Source organism: Puntigrus tetrazona, chromosome 25 (assembly GCF_018831695.1).
Source record: "Puntigrus tetrazona isolate hp1 chromosome 25, ASM1883169v1, whole genome shotgun sequence".
Taxonomy (NCBI): Eukaryota; Metazoa; Chordata; class Actinopteri; order Cypriniformes; family Cyprinidae; genus Puntigrus; species Puntigrus tetrazona.
Genome location: NC_056723.1, coordinates 14,785,231 through 14,806,938, shown reverse-complemented (window position 1 = coordinate 14,806,938; position 21,708 = coordinate 14,785,231). Strand labels below are relative to the sequence as shown.

The 21,708-nt window shown below is 38.5% G+C and overlaps 1 long non-coding RNA gene across 1 annotated transcript in view; it reads right to left on the bottom strand.

Moving 5' to 3' along the window:
- Positions 1-21,708, bottom strand: part of LOC122330915 — a 55,871-nt gene that overhangs the window by 15,053 nt on the left and 19,110 nt on the right. The window contains exon 4 of the long non-coding RNA XR_006248098.1: positions 10,228-10,357. This is a non-coding gene — a long non-coding RNA (uncharacterized LOC122330915). The remainder of the gene's footprint in view (positions 1-10,227; positions 10,358-21,708) is intronic.

Below are 21,708 nucleotides of genomic sequence, written 5' to 3'. Positions count from 1 at the left end.
CTCTAAGACAACTAGAGCAGGCCCATAGTGAGCGGGAGTGTTGGACAGGAGCCATAGACATTCCTGACACCCCCAGGTTGCTGTTGGTTCATTTGAGCTCAGCCAATGCACTCTGTCACCCCACATTTTCTGTCTTGGCCTAGTGCACAAACAGCAGTGTTTTTAGCCCAGCAGGAAGCTCTGTTGAAGTTCCCATATGCACAGCTGTATTTAAAGGAGATGTGTAGGGGGTTGAGCTTAGATTATGTCCACTGTTCCAAACTATTAATATACCATAGTTTACAAATAAACATAGTAAAGGAACTTCCCTCTTATGAAGAGTATCTGGTGTAAACAGTTGGCTTGTCAGACAGACATCGGTAGCAGTTAGCAATAGCAGTTTTTTGGTAGAATAACATCAGGTGCAATGTTGTTTAAGAATCAAAATAAAAACATAATTGTAAATTAAAGGACCTTAAGATTTGTGACAACAACCAGCTGTGTTTTTTCAGCACCTGTTTTTTTTTTTTTCTTCCATTTATCCAAACCTAAAGATGATGCTGTTTTTTACATTTACAAAGTAGAGAAAATAATCAAGATTTTGGGAAATGGTTGATATTCAGTTTCGCCATAAAGCCAGATGATACTTCCTATAATGCCACATCTACTTAAAATATTTCATGCAAAGTGATGTTACATATTTTGAATGAATTGGTTGATCAGTTTCACAAAATGGTTCACTCATTTTCGAAAATTCTACTAATAGTTCTTAAAAGAATTATCAGTGTATAATGGCACAAAGTTATGGTATGACTTCAGAAGGCTTGTAGCTCATAAGTCATATTCTTATGATACTTTTATAGTGCTTTTGTGTTTAACGTTTGTGATGCCCCATGTAACTGCATGAAAAAGACTGTTATTCTGTTATTCAGACTGTCTATTTGTTATTTGTTTTCCACGGTAGGTTTGGAATGGCATTAGTGTGAGTAATATCTTGTTCAGTCTGGTGGTATTTAAGTTTAATCTAAATTTGGTTGATCAGTAGGCCGGCCCTTCAGTTAAAAAAAATGGAGCTCTTGAATAAGCAATATAATTACAAAGTGCTAATTAAATGGCAGTGCGTACGTGGCCAGTTGATGTGAGACATCCTGCATTGATTTATTTCTTGGAAAAAGCCTTCCAACCAGAGCTAGCAGATCCCAAACATTAACTATCAGTTAAATCTCAGAACTGCTGTGTATTTGTTGCAAGTTTCAACACAGAAAAAAAATGTCTGATCCGGCACGTTCGCATTTCTTACACCAGATCGATTTCATCTTGACACACGTTATTACACCCAAATGAGCACACTATTTTATTTTATTTTTACCAGTGATGTTTTTGCAAGTCTCCTGTGTAGTGGTGCGCCTTAGAGGGGTAAATAAGTTCCCCCGGCACCCCATTACTGCTTATCTGCAATCAACAATGCCTTATACCCACTGGGTGGTCTTTGTCCAAAGCAGCTGTTCAAGAAACACATTTACATTTTAAACAAGCTAATAATCATAATGAAACCCAAAGAACAGGAGGTGTAGGCTGTTTTGATGCTCTGAATGTGACAGAAAAGGGTATTAGACTAGGGTTTTAGTCTCGACAGTATGTGGCCACCCAATCTTCTCCTTTAAAATACATAATCAGTAGACTCATACAGATGAGATTCATTTAGACAGAGTTCATTTTTCTTGCACTGATTGGTTGTACTGCTGTAGGTTCTCCTTTTCCAAGGTTATGCCAAATGTTAATGATTCTTCTAGGTTTTGAACCAAGAACCTCAACATCCCACCTAAACTGCAGTGTCTGCAGAGTATGGCAAGTTGGGGAACCTGAAAGGATAATTGAATTGCACAATTTCAAATATTAGAGCCTGATTAAGTGATATCGGGAGGGAAATACAATAAATGTTTCAGGATTTCTTTTAGAGATTCTTAAACGTCTGAGAATGCTGTGGTTTTTTATTTAATGGTTATGTGATGCCCCCCTTGGCCTTACTCAAACAGATTGCTGGGAATAGTTTAGGCAGCACTGCATTGTTAATCACTGAAAGAACACACACACACACACACACACACACCTCTGATCTCAGTCAAGCGAGACCAATAGGTGATTGGAATGCAAACCCCCTCAAGAGAATTCCATGTGTTTTTGTAGGCACGGTGTATTAATTGTGCATTTTTGGAAACCTCAGCCAACCTTTAACTCAGAGGGAAACCTTGTGATGTGTCTCGCTTCTCATTTGCGTCTACATCCTTTAGCTCAGTGGCAAAGATCGGCGCCGACACTAGATCAATCCAAATGTGTGGCCTCAACCCACCATGATCTTTAAGGACACATTTGTTTCTTAGGGAGGCATGTGAGGTGATGGCAAGGCCTTTCCCCAACCAGTGGGATGGGGGGGGGAGGTCAGTAAAGGAGGGCCAAAACAAACTTCTTTGATTGCTTGGGGTCTGACCTTTCAACCCATCTTTCAGATGTCAAGCAGCCTGGAAGAGGAGGCATGGGGGTCATGTGGTCCTCTAAGGCAAAAGCTCAAGGGTTTGGCATCAGGCCTCACACAGATCCTGGATAATTAAACACAATACGATACAGATCATTACTGACTCCAGAATTCCTGGTTTGTGGGCAGGGGAGTCTTGAAAAAAGACCTCTTGATTCAAATTGGTGCTTCTAATCAAGAGCTGCCATTCCTCAATTTCTAGTCTGCATAAACTTGATCCACAATTGCCTTTTTGTTTAAAACAATCATGTGTTTGTTGATAAGCAGCAGACAAAAGAGAGTGGGAGAAGAAGAGTTTTGCGTGTGTTGGATGAAGTGAGTACAAGAATGAGAGATGGGATGGCGAGAAAAAACGACTGCGATAGGGAGGGAGCTAGGGAAAGAGAAAGGCGTCCTGTCCTCAGAGCACTGGCGGTGTGGTATGGTTTGGGTTATTTTGCGGCTGAAGCCTTGAAAGAGGGAGGCGTAGGGGCTCGCACATACCCGCGGCACTCAAATGGATCTTCCATTGGGAGGTTTTAGGCTTCAAAATGGTTTCCTGTGACGTCGATTGTATGTTTGATTTGCGCTTTGCAGGGTTAGAGTTATTCTCCAGGGGGTAGAATCTAGCACGCTTTCATTTCCGCTTTACCCAACAGCCAGCACAAAGTTGGCAGTGAGAAGCCTAGGGATTGTAAAGACAGATTTTCCCTTACTGTTAGAAGCACATTTTTTGTTTTTCTGTAGCTGTCGCCGTTCCAAGACTTGTGCTTGCAACTTGATGAATTGTTCCATATAATTGGACTGTTTTTTTGGCGGCTGCAGGGTTTGGTATGGTTAAAAAAATAAAGGGGGGGAACAAAATCACAATTCTTGGCCAGGGCGAAACGCCTCAGTACTAATTGCGCACAGTGGATACTGGATGGGAAATGGTTGCAGTAGAATTGAATCCAGGTTATGTTAGTTCAGCTGGCACTTTGTTGTGTGAGAAGCCATGCAGTCCCTGGTGTAGACGAACGGTGCCCAGGAGTTAGCGTCAGTTCTGTTGTCGTTGGATTGAATAGGCTTTTCGTATGTAGAACCGTCTCGCTTTCCATGAAAACCATTGCATTTATTGTCCTCTCCACACACGAAGTGAGATGTCAGGCTTGGACGACACACTGCGGACTCATCTTTCTAGCTCGGCACCTTAAAACAGATGGTCTGCTAGGCCTATGGGAGCCATACTAATCTCGGAGAGGTGAAATAATGTAACGCCATTAAAGAAATGTATGCAAAAACAAATTCAAAAGGAGATTTTCTTAGAGTAAAACCAATTTCATCAATAGAAGAAAAACAAATGAGAACTGGTTCTTTTATAGTCAATTGTGACTAAATTTTGAGTGAATCGCTGAATGAAGTTACCCTGGGAATAAACCACCACCAACCAGAAGTTTGAAAAGATCTCAACAATGTCTCAATGTCACCCTCATGCCCTTTTGAACCTATATCACCTTTGTTGAAGAACGCAAAACTATGGTAGCAAATGTTTTTGCCCACACAGTGAAAAAATACATTGATGTCCATTGGAATCTATTGAGTATGTTTGGTGAAATACAAAGTTCTGACAGGAAACTCTAGGTGGTGACATAGAACTCAATATGACAATGATAACATTATTACATGTCATAGCTGATTGGCTCTCTCCTGAATTGCTAGCCAATGAGCTCTCTGCTCAATGTTCACATACTTGGCTAGTGTTCGCCGTAGCAGTAGCGTTGCACTTCAGAAACAACATCTAAGATAAGTTAATGCTCTATTAATTCATATCACTGTGTATATTCTGTGGTCTTCCTCATTCAGTTAAAAATTGAAGCAACCATAAACAAGGTTAAAAAAGTGTAATTTTAGCAGTTTGCATCATATGCAGGAGCATAATATTAAGCATATTAGCAACAGCATTTAGCATCTGTGTTTATACAGCTGGAGTAAACTCAGTCTAGAGCATGTAATCACTCTAAGAACACGCCGATAGTAACTGACATGAAAACAGGTTAAATAAAATAAGCATTCTCGCGTGTGCATTTCAACCGGGTTCGCTAAATTCAGCGACGCAATCTCGGTCACGTTTGTTTAAATCTAAGGTTGACGTTTCGTGCAGTCGATTTCAGCTGCGTACAGCATCAAAAGCATGCTCTTTTATTCGATCCTAATGGCTCTATACAATTAGGGAATATTGTAATATTAATGACAATTATCAAACCACATGCTCTACTCTTGTTTTTATCCACACACTCAAACGCTTATAAAGAAGAGCACTTGTGAGTTCGGCGGAGTCACGTAATTTCACCACAGATCAGAATGCTTTTATGACATGCACATATTGCCTTGTATCATTCATTTCTGTATCTTCTCCTTTGCGGGAGGTTATTTCATATTATTTCATGTTGCATGCGCAGCAGCATGTTGTGGATGTATTGGCATTAGCAAATCTCACTAATTGCTCTGCCATAGCAGCAGCCTAGCAGATCTATTCCACCAAGACCAAACACTTTAACACTGCAATGTACATTACCAAGCTGATCCCTCCGAGAGTTGTCATGACAAAACCATGCTTTGAATGCATACAAATGTGTCTATATATTTATGGTGTCTCCATGTTTATTTTGTTGCAGTATGATATCAGTATTTCATTTTTTAAGAGTAAATACTCTCCAAACAACTAATATTTTTCAGCTTGACTGTGAAAATACACCAACAGCAGGTCTTCACTGGGTTGTAAACAGAGAGGATGTTTGTTTTGAGGCTTTCTAGGGGTTGAAAAGTCAAGATGGTGAGCTCTACACCACAATTTAATGATATAAAAAGTACACACAGGATCATCAGAATGCACTTTTATGGCATTATGTGCATTTACAAAGAAGATGGTAATCTTTAAAAAATTTTATGCAGATAAAATTTCAACTGGCCTTCTTCCCATTCTGTAAATATGCTTCAAGCTGTTATTGTCAGACAATGAGACTTTTTTTCTGTTTTGGGGAGATCAAAAACAGCGGCCTATTATTTAATGTTATTGTAAGTGAATCCTTGACTTTTGGACTTAGTAACAAGAAAAGGAAAAACAACGTTAGCTACGCTAATCTAAGGCCAGAACAAGGCATGTGACCAAACATTTTCTGCCCCTGGGGGTGTCCTGAGTTTGGTGTTCTGTACAAACATTGGCCTGGTCCTGTGTAATTCTGTTTTTTGGAGGGCAGACAAAGGGAACAGCTCCATCTAGTCTCAAAGCAAATCTTTGGTGTTTACAAAAAGACCACACAACAACATCATAGCAGCCAATCTATTTGTAATTAAAATGTTTTTCTTTTTCGTCCTCATGATGTCTTCATTCAGACATCAAACCCATCTGTTTTGACTGAAAGTTGTTTTCCTAGTCTCTGAAACTATTTACCTTCACCTCCGCTGAGGATACGTGGAGGCTGGGAATGATCTGCGTTACAGCGGCACTCATGATTTATGACTGCTTTATTATACAAATAGTATTTGACTTTGGTGAGATTTGACGGATTTTGCATATATTTATATTAAAGGAGGTGTATGCGTGTATCGTTACAGAAGCGGCACAAAGAGACACTGCAGAAATGTGCGTGGTGTTGTAGGGCTGGGTGATATATATTGATCGATTTTATAGTACAGTATTATACTACAGTAAAGTTTCGGTAAAATTAGCGGTAAATCTCTATCAACTGGTTTCAGATGGAGCGCCAGTAAACGCACAGAGCTGTAGACAAACTACGCGATATCTCATTCAGTATCGTGGGCGATTCATTGGAGTAGCTTAGGTAGCATTAACCGTGTTTTCATTTCAACCGCGAATTTTTGCGCAATTTGAAGGGTAATGGAAACGCGGCTAGTGTGACTATATACAGTGTTCCCAATTAGTCACCTATGAGTTTCCATTTCACTTTTTAAAAAAAAAAAAGACCAGTTTTCGTATACAAAATTTCACAAACAACAGCAATTGGATAATACGCCATGGCTGGAGATACTGGTAGAAATTTGTAGTATTTTTTGCTTGTTTGTGTGTGAGTGAGATTTAAACCATTTTAGAAATTTATGAGGGAGGGAATTGTCGATATTTCAGAGCACATCCCGCGGTGAAGTCGCTTTCAAACCAAGCAACTTTCTGTTGGTCAACGTGACAAATTTTAATAAATTGGTCAAAACAGCAAATTCGCTTGACCGTCTTGAACCTGATGCAAAATCTGTGTGCCAAACAACAGTAAATGTGTAAACATGATGCACCTTTAAAAGACAGCTATACAGATAGATTTTTTACTAGGTCTCTCTGGCTGTCAGTTCGTAGGCTTGCAGTCATCTTTTCTGTTCACGTGTCACATTTTACACTCGTGCTAAATCTACGTGTCATATGTGGACTCAGGTTGGAGTCAGATGATTCAGCTTTCCCTTGTAAGCAGATTGGAGAGTGCTTTTAAACCCCTCTCCCTCTACTTTTACAAGAACATTAAACATTTAATGGGAGCAAAAACAATGTAAAATAGTACTTCCTGCACGGCAATGTTTTGCACACCATTAAATGTGAAGTCATATAATTGTGAAGTGGCAAATGGGTTTGCTTTTCTCCACGTGGAGCATAACTTTACTGTGAATATAAAAATCACTCGTACAAATTTCTACCAGCATCTCCTGCCGTAGCTTCCAGATCATGCATTACAAATGGAGGTAAATGATTCATGTGTGCTGTTTACTGGCAACAAGCCTTTTTTGTATCGCGCTGAGGAAAAACTGATGTAAAAGGAGCTCAGCAGAGGGCAATTGAACTTTTTAAAGGGTTGACAGGATTTTCAAGCTCAGAAGGCGCTGTTTTATTGCGTTCAAAATACGCAGGGAATTTCGTTAAACCCCCAAAAATTGTAGTACAAAAACCAAATCTTCGCAAATTTTATTTTACATTGCCTTTTTCCATATAGATTTTGCTTTGATGCTCATAAAAAAAGGAAAAAGAAAAAAAAAACATTGTTTTAGAATAAACTGTCTGTTCTAGCCAGCGTTCCCCTTTGGTTTTTTGAGGTTAGTGTGATATATATATTTTGGCAAAAACCACGGAAATATATGTCTTTTTACATTTTAATGACACAAAGTCTTCAAACTCCCTCCGACGGACGGCACATTTACCACGACCAGAATTCCTAGAAATCCCCTCTGGAATTCCTAGAAAAAAAAAAAAACCCTCAAGGCTGTCTTTCTTCAAACAAACCCACGCTCAAAGAGCAACAGCTTCAGTCAGACATCTTTGTTTTTGGCAGAAACTAAACAGATTGTTGACCTCACAGGCGCAACTCACCCTGGCTTTGCAGCTTTATGAGAAAACAGAGAAATGTCATCTATCAAGTTCTTCATCCTGCTGATGTTTGACATATTGTTAAGAAATCCCAAAAGCTCAGAAGTTCAGAGACAATCTGCCAAAGTTTAAGGTCACACGATGATATCCAACGCGTTGCTTTTGCTTTCTAGACTCACTGCCAGGCACAAAGTAAAAATAGGTCAATCCCAAAAGGTTGCATGATGCGTTCTGACCAAGCTTTCCGACTTCAAACAATTCCTTCTTTAAAATACATGTGACTGCATAACTCGGTGGATCGAAATTACTGAAAAAACAATCAAACTGTAAAAGTAACTGTTTCCCAAACACGCTCAACCTCTGCCATTGATCGGAAAACCAGAACGCCACACTACCAAATTTGAGCCATTGGTTAAGCCGCTGTTGCTATGTCTGTAATAGTTTTTCAGGAAACTTCAAATGGCTTGAAAGAAGTGATGCATTCAATTTAAAGAACATGGGACTGAATTAGAATGACTGGAATTCCTTTCCGGATGTCTGTGAAATTCTTCCTTCGGTTTTCAATAAACCCAATACTATGTATGGTGTCTATTTTTACAGAGGTATTAATAAAATACTGTGTATTTGGTTTATACATGCTGATACTTATTGTCTCATGGTGGAATGTTTGTCGAGGATTGAGCTCCATGTTTGGATAGTTGCCATTGGGACACAAAACAGAGCATCTACACCGATGACCTTACATGGATCCATCTTTGAAAATACATTGTCGGAAGTTTACAGCAAGGCAGCAGCTGGTGGGATTTAGGAGACGTCCATTCTGTGAGATCGCCTGAGGGGGTTCTTATCCTCATCTTAACTTCAGGAGAGCTGGAAACAGTTCGGAGGTGATGAGACCCGCAATGGGCGAAGTCGAAAAGAGTCGATAGGGAAGACTTTGACTTTTCCTGAATTAACAGGTCTCTCGATTGTTTACAAAAAATGCCAATTAATTAATTGTAATGTATAATTATTTTATCTAAACGGTTTGCTCAACAGCGTTGTTATTTCATTTGTATTTAAGTTGCATTGAATCTTTGAGCATGAATTAATAGACAAAAGAAAACTTTATTCCTCTCTCTTGATAGGAGGAGTTCCACGGGTTTCCAAACTCATGCCACATTAAAGCAGCGTCAGCATTTAGACAATCTGCTAACTTCAGTCCAAAAGCCTTATAAAAATACCAAGATGACCACAGAATTATTTTCCTGACATTACAATGCTTCAGCGTGTTTGAAGTACTTTTCCAAAACCTTGATTTCGGCATTGTGTATAATGTGTCTTCGTCAGAGACGTGAATTAAAGGTTTACCAAAGATTTCCATGCCCTGTTGGCTGAGGGTAGGTGTCCCAAGTTTTACCATAATTATACAGTGGAGGCATAATTGACTTCTGTTTGAACACAAACAAAAGTAGCTTGTTGAAACTCAGGTGGAGCAGGCCAGCAATCAATTTTGAATGTACCCATTATGAGGCATTGGAAGAGTGTAGTGTATATGAGATGTTTATATACATTACAGAGAACTCACTGCAGGGAGAGACATTGTACCACGTTCCCCAGAGCAATCTTGGGTTAACTGTCTTTTATAATGGTACCAATAGGATCGTTCAGTTCCCGGATCACCATGTTCTGGCATTAAACTCCAAAGAGTTATTGCTTCAGCCTTGATCTGATACCGTTTAAGGTCTTCTTCAGTATAGAAGTAATGTGTCAAAAATACATGAAAATAAATGTTGTTTATGCTATGATGTGAATTAATTTCTTATATGGTGCACGTTTTAAAAATCTGTATTCAGACACAAGGTGATACCACTGTCCTGGCATCGCAATAAAGAACAAAGACTTATAACAATATAATTATATATTTAAAAAAACATATTTAATATAGTGTAAACCTTATAGTTATCAACTTAAAAACACCTCAGAAAGTGTGTATAAGTAATTGCATTGCATTAAAATAAAAATACAGTTTACATAATAAGTGTATAATATCTGTATATTTATTATAAACATACACAGATGTGTGTATCAATCTGATATTTAAACATTTCATTCATGATTCCTACCATTCATAATAGATCATTTATAAGTAAAAAAAACACCCTGTGCTGGCTGGAAAAAAAAGCCTACAAATGTTCGCAAAATATGTGGATGATTTGTCCTTCTTTTTTTCAAGCCATTTTTAAAGTAGGGGTTTGGAATGACTGTTGCCCTTCCAAGTGTGCCGTTTGATCATGCTCTTTGCAATATGTTTCCTATTCTCCATATTTCCTGATATGTGGGTAACTGGACCCCTTTATCTGGAACAAATAGTGTACTGTGCCTAACCCCCTCCCCGCCCCCCCCTCTCACTAACCGCTTATCCATATCACTCTGTTCTCCATCCCTCCACGGCCAGGCACTCCCTGTGCGGTTTCCCACAACCTACTGCACTGCTACTGTTGGTGGATACGGTATCTGTGGATGTCAAGGGCTGGAAAACATGTCTGAAAGAGACAGATTGGGAGATGATGATGAGTTGGGTTTCTTGGAAAGCGACGTCGTTTTGCCCTCTTCGTTTTAAAACCCACACTTTTTACTTTTTTTAAGGGAAGCTCAGACGCAAGATCACCTGAGTAAAACCACCTGGTGTTCAGACCATGTCCTGTTAAATTTATTCGCCGTCTACGCTGTAGCGGTAACAAGCAGAGGTTTGAAATATGCTTTCATACTTTCGCATGAAATGGATAGTTGTAGTTAATCTCTGAGTGCACCGTTTCATAAACGTTTATTCAACTTGAAATCTTTCACGGAGAATTTGTTGCTGCCTAAAATGGGGACTAGGCTTGAAATATAGAAAAAATTAATCGCGATTTGATTCGTGTTGGGTTACGCAATAGGCCTCATTTATCAACGTAATGTGGAAACTGATCCATGAGCGCAAATCATAAAACATAAGCATGCCGCTAATCTTGTCGTACGAACAAAAATTTTTCCGGTAGCTTCATAACTTTTACGGTTGAACACCTGATGTCACATGCATTATTTTACCAAGTCTTCTTATTAAGTGTTAATTACATTGTCGCCAATGGAGGGGTCGGAGAGCTCTCAGAATGCGCAAAAAAATCTTCATTTGTTTGAAACAACATGAAGGTCGGTAATTAATGACTGAATCTTTGGGTGAACTATCCCTTTAAGAGCGTAGCAAAAACTGGCATCATTTATTCTTGTCACACAGTTTTTGTTTTCCTTTTTAATTAGATCAGTCAGGAAAATAACCGAAATAAGCAAAATGCCGTCATTCTCCACAATGCTCCAGCAGATTTACTATGCTGCATGCAAGTTCAGTTTACTCAAAAAGTTAACGGTTCGCCCACTTTTCTGTCGATAGCCCAATCTCAGCCTTTATTGTGGGGTTGAGCTATAATAACTACAAATATAACTCATTATAATACACTAAACACTTTAAAAGAGACGATTTTCCACTGTGATAATTTAATCAGCTCTTTATTGTTCATGCGACACTGCATATTACTCTTGTAGTTTTTATTAATAACCATTGCCATATCGATGAAAACTTTGTCTAGTGCTCATATGAATATTTTAGCATGAGTTTGTGAAAATGTAATTACTATACTGAATGAAATAGTAACCTATTTGTTCTACAGATCGGTGCGCTAGTGTTAAGTGCTACTGTTCTGGATCAATAATAACATTCCAGATAATATCATAAAATTGTTTGCATTTGCCTTACCAAATGTGCAATGTGGTATCTTGTCAGCTGTGACCTATCCATTTTTGAATACGAGATATTGCTTTATCTACAAATAAAATTAAAAATAAACACAAATAAATCATTTCAAATCTTTCGCAAATAATATAAAACAAAGATATCGCTGACCCTAAACTGCGACGTCTCACTTTATTAACTTTCTAAATTGTCAAATTATGTGGAAAAGACAAGATTATAACAGCTGGATCTGGCAACACGGTGGAGGCTATGTCCGCGTCTCAACTCGCGACTGTCTGCCACGTTCACTCAGTATTTTAAATAGCAAATTAATCATTAAGAGAACCAGGGGCCTCATTCATAAAATGTTGCATTGAAAATTTTTTTTTACTACGGTCCAGTTTTCGCTAACCCTAACACGAACCCGAAACCTAACCCTGACTATGGGCATGATGAAAATAGACAGCTTGAAACACTCTACAACTCTAGTTAACTTTATTCACTATGCATCACTCATATATTATGTTTGCTTAAGCTTGCCTGTTTTTCAACTTATTTTTACGCATGTTGAATAAATCCGTCATGAAAACAAGTGACAGCGAGGTGATTTCCTGGGTATGACACACACGTCTGCAAGATGTCTGTTGAAGAGCGCTTTGGAAAGCTTCCTTTGATCTGGACGACATCTGCTGTGAACAACCGTCTGATGAACGTCTTTGAGACGTCCGTTTAGCATACATTCTCAATCATAAACAGTTTAAAGACATTTTTTAAATGTCTGCATTTAAAGTGTCCTGAAGCCCCAAAACACATTTTTTTAGGATGTTAACATATATGAACAGGTTGCACATGAGTGAAAACAACAAAAGCACTCATCAGTTCTATTATTAAGCGGTTATTTATTTATTTTTTTTGCAGTTCCAATTGAACCAATATTGATTGGCAGTGGTAGTTGTCTTCTAAGTAGTTTCCTTTTCTTAGTATTATTAATGAGAACTCTTATGACCCAATCACTGTGCTGTATTATGCATAAAATTAACAGCGGAGAATTAAAATCTCATGAAACAACTTTCCGCTGAACAAAAAACACAACACATTATTGTGATACACAGCAAACAATATAGACCAAAAATTCAAAGTTCAAAGTTAACAAAAACTAACATTTATTCTATTTTAAATATATTTTAATGCTAACACTTTATTTCAATATCCCGTAATATCTTTGTTTACTACACTTTATTATTTACGTTAATACACTTTATTTTGATGGGTACTGACTATTTCGCATCCATATATCCACGTAATCTACTAACCCCAAAAACAGTCTCAGTTTCAGTAGACATGTAGTTGCAAATTAATGAGAATTAGTTGAAATGTAGTTATAAAGTTACTTATAGTTAGTTAAATCAAAATAAAGTGTAACCATTACACAACGCATTATATCAATAGTGTCCATTTGTCACCTGTGAATGAGATTGAATTCATCTTTAAATCATTCAGCTCATTGCTTCGCTGCTTTGAGAGATATCTTGCTATTGCTAGCCTCTCCGAAATCACTTAGCCTAATTTTAAAGGAACAGTCAACTATTTATTTATTTATTTATTTTTTTAAATTGGCCCATTTTCCAACTCCCTAGAGTTATACATTTTATTTTTACCATTTTCGAATAGAACCTAGCCATACCAGCCTAGAAAATATTAATATTAATATTACTATATGATTGTCACGCTGTGGTTTGAGGGAAGGAGCGCTAGTCGAGCGTATAACATAAATAGTCTTTACATTTTCTACACACGAAATAAACAATATAGTTGCAAGCAGGCAGGCAGGCAGGCAGGTAGACACATATTAAACAACGACGATCGGACAAACTGAACTGAAACAAACTGGACTTAAATACACAAAGCAAATGACTGAATTAACAAGACACAGCTGAACACAATTAGCTGAAATTAGCGCACACCGAACACATGGGACGTGAAAACAACAACACAGTCCAAAGGTGTGACAATGATGTAACTAAAGAGGAGTCAGGTTTTAAATAATCGAAATAAAAATATCGAAACTCTGTCATTTTTAGCTATATGCTAATGATCTAATCAGATTCAATGATCTATGCTAAGCTACAGCTAAAAGTGCTAGCACCAGTCCCGGAGATCGACTAAAAGGATTCGAAAATGGTAAAACTCAACTGTTTAACTTTAGAGAGTTGGAAAATGAGCCTATTTTTTTAAAAAAGTAAGATGTTTCTTTGAGTTTTTGCATATCAAAAAACTAATCGGAGAAAAAAACGTAACCATATAATCAAAAAGTTGCTATTATTGTAAAAATGTCATAATTGTGTGCAATTAAATACACAAATCAGCAAATGAGTTAATTTTACCTGTGACAAAGGTAACTGGCAGGGTTCCCGGTAATTTGCACAAGTAGTTAAAAGAGATTTCGCGGTTGTATCAGGTATGAAAAAAAAGTTCAAGGAAAAAATATGTCGGAAAAACTGATTTTCTTCTAACTGCGCTATTAAAGTCGTCCTGAAATAGAACAGTAGAAGAAGTGAGTTTCTAACAATGTTTGTCATAGTGCCCCTTGTGGCAGTACTTGAGAAGGCGACGCTTCTTTGTTTTTTCGTGTTATGAATTGCGGTCCACATTTCGGAATGCAACGGCGCAAAACTTGAGTGCATTTTTGCGTTATTAAATAAAGGAGACACCACCATAAACCAAAAAAAAAAAGACACTCCCATCATAACAATCTGCTTTTCACTAGCGGCTAAAGACACACAGAGAGGGAGAGAGCTATTCATACCCCTATCTATATGTCTTGAGTCAGAGTCAAAAACATCCAGCTGTTTTGTATTACTTTCCCCTTTGGTTCATTGAGGCATAATTACATTCTGACTTCATCGGAACCTTAGCGTGACCTCTGCTCCTGTCAGACACACACAAACACGCACAGACTTCTCCGAGTGAGACGAGATCACACAGCGCTCACGCTGCCACCACAGTGAACCTCAGACACAAACCCGCTCGCCCCTGGAACGCAGCGGGGAGGGGGACGAGAGGGTGAAAACGAGACTCACGCAAAAACACACCACTGTTTCCCTTCATTTGGGAAACCCGCTGCGTGCCTCACTGGAAACCATTGCTAATCAGGCCCAATTTTTGACCCTTCTCTGTTTTTGCTCCTTCTCAATTCGCTCTCCCCCGCTCGATGTCTCTCGTTTGGAATGATGTCATGGATTTTCCAGCTACACACTGGAAGGCGTTTTTTTTTTTTTTGGCTCTCTCAATTAACCAACAGGGCTTCCCCACATCAAACCGCTAGAGACGTTTTTCCTTTTAAACTGCTATGAAATGCGTCCCCCAGATGACTAGCTCATTGTTGACTTTTATTTCGTTTTTTTCTTACGCATGCATCTGTCTGTTTAGCAGTGCGCAGGTTACAGACGTCATAAGCGCGACGTGACGGTTGGAATCAAGGAACGTCCTTGCGCTGTGTATATATGATGCCTAAACATCAAATAAATATTATTTTCAACTATTAGCCGGATCTCAACGGCCAGTAAAACTACAAATGCGAGCAATTATGTCTCTGCTGGCTTTTTTCAGAGCCCATCTGCAATGGGAGGCCCGTTCCAGAGCTTTCCCAAGACCCTTAGTGCTGCTTTTTTACATTTCATAAATTACACATTTGCTGCGTACACTCAAGTATTATGCAGCTAAATCTAGTTGTAATAATTCTCACCGAAATATCGCAGTGTTCATGTATGTTTGAACTGCTTGTACCGAAGAATGAGTTATAGTGCACTAAAGCTAGTAAATTATCGGGATATTTTTCTTTTTGTTGTCGTTTGGAAGGCAAGAGGGGTTTATTTTCATTTCCTTCAGCGCATTTTTCTTCTATGCTCATTTTGAAGTACTCATAAATAACTCCTCTTTATAGAACACTGCTATTTTCTTTTATTATAACCTGACTTGACTAATGTACCTTTTAGTTATTTGCCCTTTTCTTGATCTATTTCAAGCGTCGGACCGCGGCTGCATGGCTACATACGGGTGTCCGTAAGCAGCCATTGGGTGGGAGAGCAGTGACTCAGCGTTGGAAATGTGTCTACACCACATATGAGTGTTTCTGAGTACGTATTCAACCTTTACTGGCATGTTAAAGCTATTTAAAGAAGATAACAGTGTCTAATCTGAGAATATGAAATGCGTTTGAATGCAGAAGCCAAGAAAGCCAACTATATTGGTACAAAGTAATTATATTGGCGCGCATATGTGTATATATGCATGTATGGGTGTTGGAAATGACCAGAAATAAGGAGTTTTAAAAATAAACAAAAGCTAATTTTGCACCCATTAGCTGTTTAATATGTCGATATTTGAGGCAATTCGAATTTGTTCTTTTGTTGCTACGCAATAAACTTTATTGGGCATTTAATGCATTTAAAACTAGCTACGTTTCATGCCACGTTAATCTTGCGCAAGATAATAGTTTTTCTAACATACCAAGCAGGATTTGTACCTCTAATGCTTAAAAAAAATGTCACGGGGCACCAAAGCGTATCCTGTTCGTGGAAGTGTCATCTACCAGTTAATGTCTACCAGACATTTACTATTATTGTTTTCAATGAGCCCACACTGGGAGAAAGTCGCAATAGGTGAAGAGGCCAAAAGGTCTGAGGCGGCCTGTTGGGATCCCTGCTGTGCTGAGCAGTTTGTAAACGCAGTAGAACAAGTTCAGAGAGCCGTTTCAGCTGGCCGCGGTGCGTCTGCGAATCGTGGGGCCAAGCTGGGAGCTGTAGTTGAATTGAAATGAATGAGTTGTTATGTAAGTTCTTACGTTATTGCTAAATTATGTAAATGCCTTCGTTGCTACATAACAATAGTCTGCCTGTCAAAACATTAACAACCGTACGAATAGCTCGTTTTGTAGAACGCTAAGCTTTTGTTGAGCTTTTTCCTTTTTGTGCAGTTTACAGTTACAACTAATAGATACAAATAGCAGAATGTGGAAAAGTTGAACGAAGACTAACCGAAAGCGCGTCGAAGGGAATGAATGATGGCATTACTCAGTCTACTTGTGGTTGTTATGACTGCTCTAATGTATAAAGCAAAATTTCTGTCGTGATGAATGGTAAATGTCCGTGATGGGTGTCTGGGGGTTTCTTTACGGCCGCGTCTCCAGCTGTGTGTTATCATTTCCTTTCTTCAGAGGAGCCCCACTTCAAACTCTTCCCTCGAGCGCCGCTGGCTGCGCGACTGATTCTCATTAGGCAGAGTCGCTAAATATTTTGGCCGAAATAAACACAGCGGTCGGCGGAAAACAACGACGTGATGGTCTATGTCGGCGACACGTAGAGAAGAGACAAGAAGCGTGTCCGCGAAGCCAAGCTGACGAAAAAGCCGATTGGCTGAATTAATCGCACTGGCGATATTGTTTTAACCTTTGGCGAATCCACCGGGCGTCGGGACATTGTGTTTGTTTTTAAGCCTGAAGCTTTGCCAAGGCCTTCCTGGATGTGATTCTCAGTTGTGTTCCCCCTGACGGTGCTTTCGCGCAAACCTCCCGAGTCGGGCCGTCTTTCCTTTCGGTGTCGGAGGGGCCACTTCCACGCTAAGATTTACGACGGGCTATTGAGAGATAGCGAGCGAGTGACCTTGAAATGAAAGATAATATTGGCTCAGGGGTTACAGATGCCTCGCGGCTTTCTTTTTTGGCTAATTATTCCTGTTTAACCGTTATGAATCATTTCCCTTTCTGGAGGGTGATGAAACTCGAACATCTCTGAGAGAAGCCGAGCACTGCGTGTCCTCCGCGTCTGATCGTCCTGCTTCGGCTCAGTCATCCAAGGCGAATGCCGGCGGACATATTGAATCCCTCTGTGTATTCTACTGATCACGTGCCAAGACCGTTCGCCGCTCATCTGCCTCCCACATTCGCCTGTTGTTCGGCGCAGCTCGAAGCCGAGAGCGACGCGAGCGAGCGCACATCAAAAAGACCTTCCTGGGAGAGGTTTTCGACTCAGAGCATGCTGGAAGACATCAAGCTTTCTGATGGATGAGTAGTGAAAGCAGAAATGCAAAATAGGATGGAGTGAATTACCAAATAAAGTAAAAGGATGGCAGGAATAACAAATGAAGGTGAATCGTGCTCTAGTCACTTCACTTCTTACTCTGAAATTGCGAAAAGAGTGAACACTAGAGCTAATTTATTATTATTTTTAAGTTTTCGTGAGTGATGGAAGATATAATTAAATTATAAAGATCCAGGTGTGAAATTTTCAGTGTTATTTTAGTATTTTTTATGTACTGGTATAGTTTTAATATTTTGATTTTTGTTGTGATTTTAAAGTTTTTATTGTGACATTTTTTAATTATTTACTTATACGTTTTTGGTCATTTCTATTTATTACTTTTTTTTTATCTGTTTTAGTTTTACCGTAGTTTTATTATTTTTTTTATTCCTATTTAGTACTTTTTTGGTTAGTTTACATTTTTATTTATCAATCTATCTATCAAAAAACGCTTCAAACCAATCTAAGGAATGTGTGTAGAAATTCCATTAAGTTCTATTTCTATTTGACAAACTGTTTTGAATTTGACGTGCATGTGATACACAGTGATAAGGATTAGGCGTGTGGGGTAGGTGTGTATTACATTAAAACTACGTATCATATGCATGCCAAGACACCGCATATCATATGCTTACAAAAACTGTATTATATGCTCGCCAAAAATTTGTTTTTTCATGTCTTTACATCGTTATTGGACAGATTTAGTAAGATGTGAGAGTGTCATGTAAAGATAATGCCCAACAACGGACACAAGAGCAGTCTGTCTTTCCCCTCGAATAATGTCATTTTCACCATTTTCATCTCAAATTCACCAACGGTCAGTTGCGGAAATCATTCATCCAATAGTTTTTGAATGAAATATGACAGATTTCATGGTGTTTTTGAAATTACATTGGATTTATAGGCCTACATAAACTATTATCTCACAAGCATCATTTACATGTCTATATTTATATTCATATAGTATATATTATAAATATATTTAATATAAACATAACCAATTTTTTCCTAAAATATATACATGCATGTGTATTTACGTATACATTATATATTAGTAATTAAGTATTAAGTACTAAGTATAAGCGTTTTTCATACACAAAGACAGAAGTGACATAAAACGCTGTATTAGTCTATGGATGTCAGGGCAGCAGTTTGGCACATTGTTTAAAAAAACAGCATTTTTTATTCAATTTACACTGAATTGTTACAGTATTACGTTTAAAACTTCACTTTGAAACCCACTGTCAAGTTTGCACTTTCAGACCCCTTAAACACAACCACACAGTTGGTGTCGTGAACTTCTAGAACGAGTTCACTAAACTCGAATGACCTCTAAGATCTCCGTCCAATAGAGCACCTTTGGGATGTGGTAGAATGGGAGATTCACACGATGTTATCGTGTCAATATGGACTAAAATCAGAAAATCGAACTGGTCCATTCAATCCGTGGAGAATGAACGCATGTCAAGGGAAAAGGGGTCCAAGCGGTACTAGTAAGGTGTATCTAATAAAGTCACCTGTGAGTGTAGATGATTGTTTGAAAAGTCTTCAAATTTAGCAAACAACAATTTGCTCTGAACAAGACAAACAGTCCGCACATCAATAAAAAAAATCCAACGCACAATTCTGCAGAAAGTTCACAAAGTCCTAAATCTTGAAAAAATATATGGGGTCAAAGGTTATGGTCATGGGTGCTGGATACCACACTAGTTTTAATGATGTGTCAAGGGGCCACAACAGCTGAGATAAAATGAGGAAATTCAGGTCATTTCTCAGGTCATGAATAAGAAAACATCTGTCAATCAACGATGTCTCAGATATTTCTTTTTAAAATAACAACCGAACAAATTGAGACGAAGGCAAATATTTTAATGAACGATACTAGAACGACTGATATAATTGGTACGTTGGTGAATCTGATGTTTAAGATTACTGGTATGTTTTTCAGAGGAGAAACATTTCTGAATCAGGAGAATGTGGGAAAAATAACTGTAAATGTGATTTTAATTTGCCCGGACTTTATACCTAGACTGCGTTTAGATTCGTTCTAGCTAGAGCTGACCTGAGGGAGCTCCAAAAAAATTGCAACACGTCAATAACGAATGCAAAAAAAGTGCACAAAGCTGCCCCTGAGATGTGGCAAATGCCAAACTGGATTTATGTTTCCCTGATTATAATCTAGACGCTGAATTACGACAAATACAGATTGCCTTAATAGAAAAGGCATTCGATGTGTTTTTCTTTCTGCTTTGTTTTCAAGAAATGCTGTTAAAGAGATGGGCTAACTTGTCACATTATGTGTATTGAGCTCTACACGGAGGTCCAGCTTGCTTCAATTAAAAGTCATAAGCGGCTGGTTTTGATCAAGATCCTTGGCAAAGCCAAGGTGATTCCTTTCGTAATGAAAAACAACAGAGGCCTTACACTCTAAACACTGTTAAAGAATAATAGCCCCTCTTGAGGGAAAGTAGCTAGCTCTCACACCACTTCCTCAGGAGTTTTCTTCCTTTTAGATTATATTGCAAACAAATCGGATACATGGACGGAATGAATAAAGGTTGTGTGGCGGAAGAAAAAGAAACAGCTGTCGGCGTCTGGGAGCAAGATGTCTTTTGTGATGTTGGTCCGGGGAGATTGCTGGGTCTTTGGAGGGTTTCCCTATGAACAACTGTATGATTAACAAAAGAGAAACAACGACTTATGAGGTCACCTCACGAGGAAACAAATCTTTCTTGATCTTTTCGGTGAAAAAAGCCTGGTGTAGGAAAATACACGGTAACGTTCGGAACTTAAAACTCCCTCCTGAGTCCAAAAAGAGCATCTAATAGGCTCCCAAAACCACTTGTTTTGAACGTCTGCAACTTCTTGACGTCATGCAAATACATCAATGACCCTCTACGTTTACTCGTCAATTAACGGCTATTGTGTGACTAGAAGCTTGGCCAAGGTGAGGAAATGTCTTTATAAATACATCACTGGGTGCGTTGTAGACAGCACAAGAATCATGCAATGGAATTATATACATATATAGTATATACATATCACATAAATGCTGATTTTTGAACTTACAATTCATCAGAAATTCCTGAAAAGAAGTATCATGGTTTCCACAAAAATAGCAATCAGGACAACTGTGTCAAAATTGATAATGAGAAATGTTCCTTGAGCAGCAAATTAGAAGGATTTACGACGGATCATATGACACTAAAGACTGGAATAATCATGTTGAAAGTTCAACTTTTCATCACAAAATAAATGTGATTTTAAAATATATTGAAACAGAAAACAGCTGTGTTGAATTGTAAAAACATTTCACAACATTACTGCTTTTACTGTGTTTTTAATCAAATAACCTTTGTAAGCCTTTGTAAGACTGTTTATTCAAAATCAAATCTTACTGACCCCAAATCTTTAAACGGCAGGCTATATGCACTTCCAAGTGAACTGCAAAATTAATGATTTCCAGATTTTTGACTAGCATATTACTCTTACTATCATGACAGCCATGAAAGAAATTAGGTAGCACAAGCAATTCTTAATCTAGCTACTGTTTTCAAACAGGTTTCCCGCTTTTACTCTCCATTGGTTTACTTAATGTTGGGCCGGTTTTAGGTCAATACAATAATGCTAAAATGTAATGAAAATGACCTCGCCAACTTTTTTAATTTCACAAGCAATGCTCAGGAGGCCTGCATATCACGTTTTGAGATTGTGTCAAATGCCAGAGTTCAAATTCCAGATCAACCATAAACCTCATCTGAATCCACATGAAAATTTTGCGCACATTTAAAGCAATTGAGTTATTCCACCAAACCATGAGGCATTCGAAAAGACACACTTAGACAGCTTTTATAATAGCGATTCTACATCTGCAAAAGATTTGAGGGGGGTGTGACCAGGATTTCCACTTAACTCCAGCGAGGAGCATACCAGAACAGCACTCAATTATCTCTGACAAATTCCAGTGATTCATTGTCTTATCAGGGAAATTAAGGCAATTGCCTATCTGTCTCCTCTTTTCAAAGAATAGCCAATCTGCAGGAGACTGAGC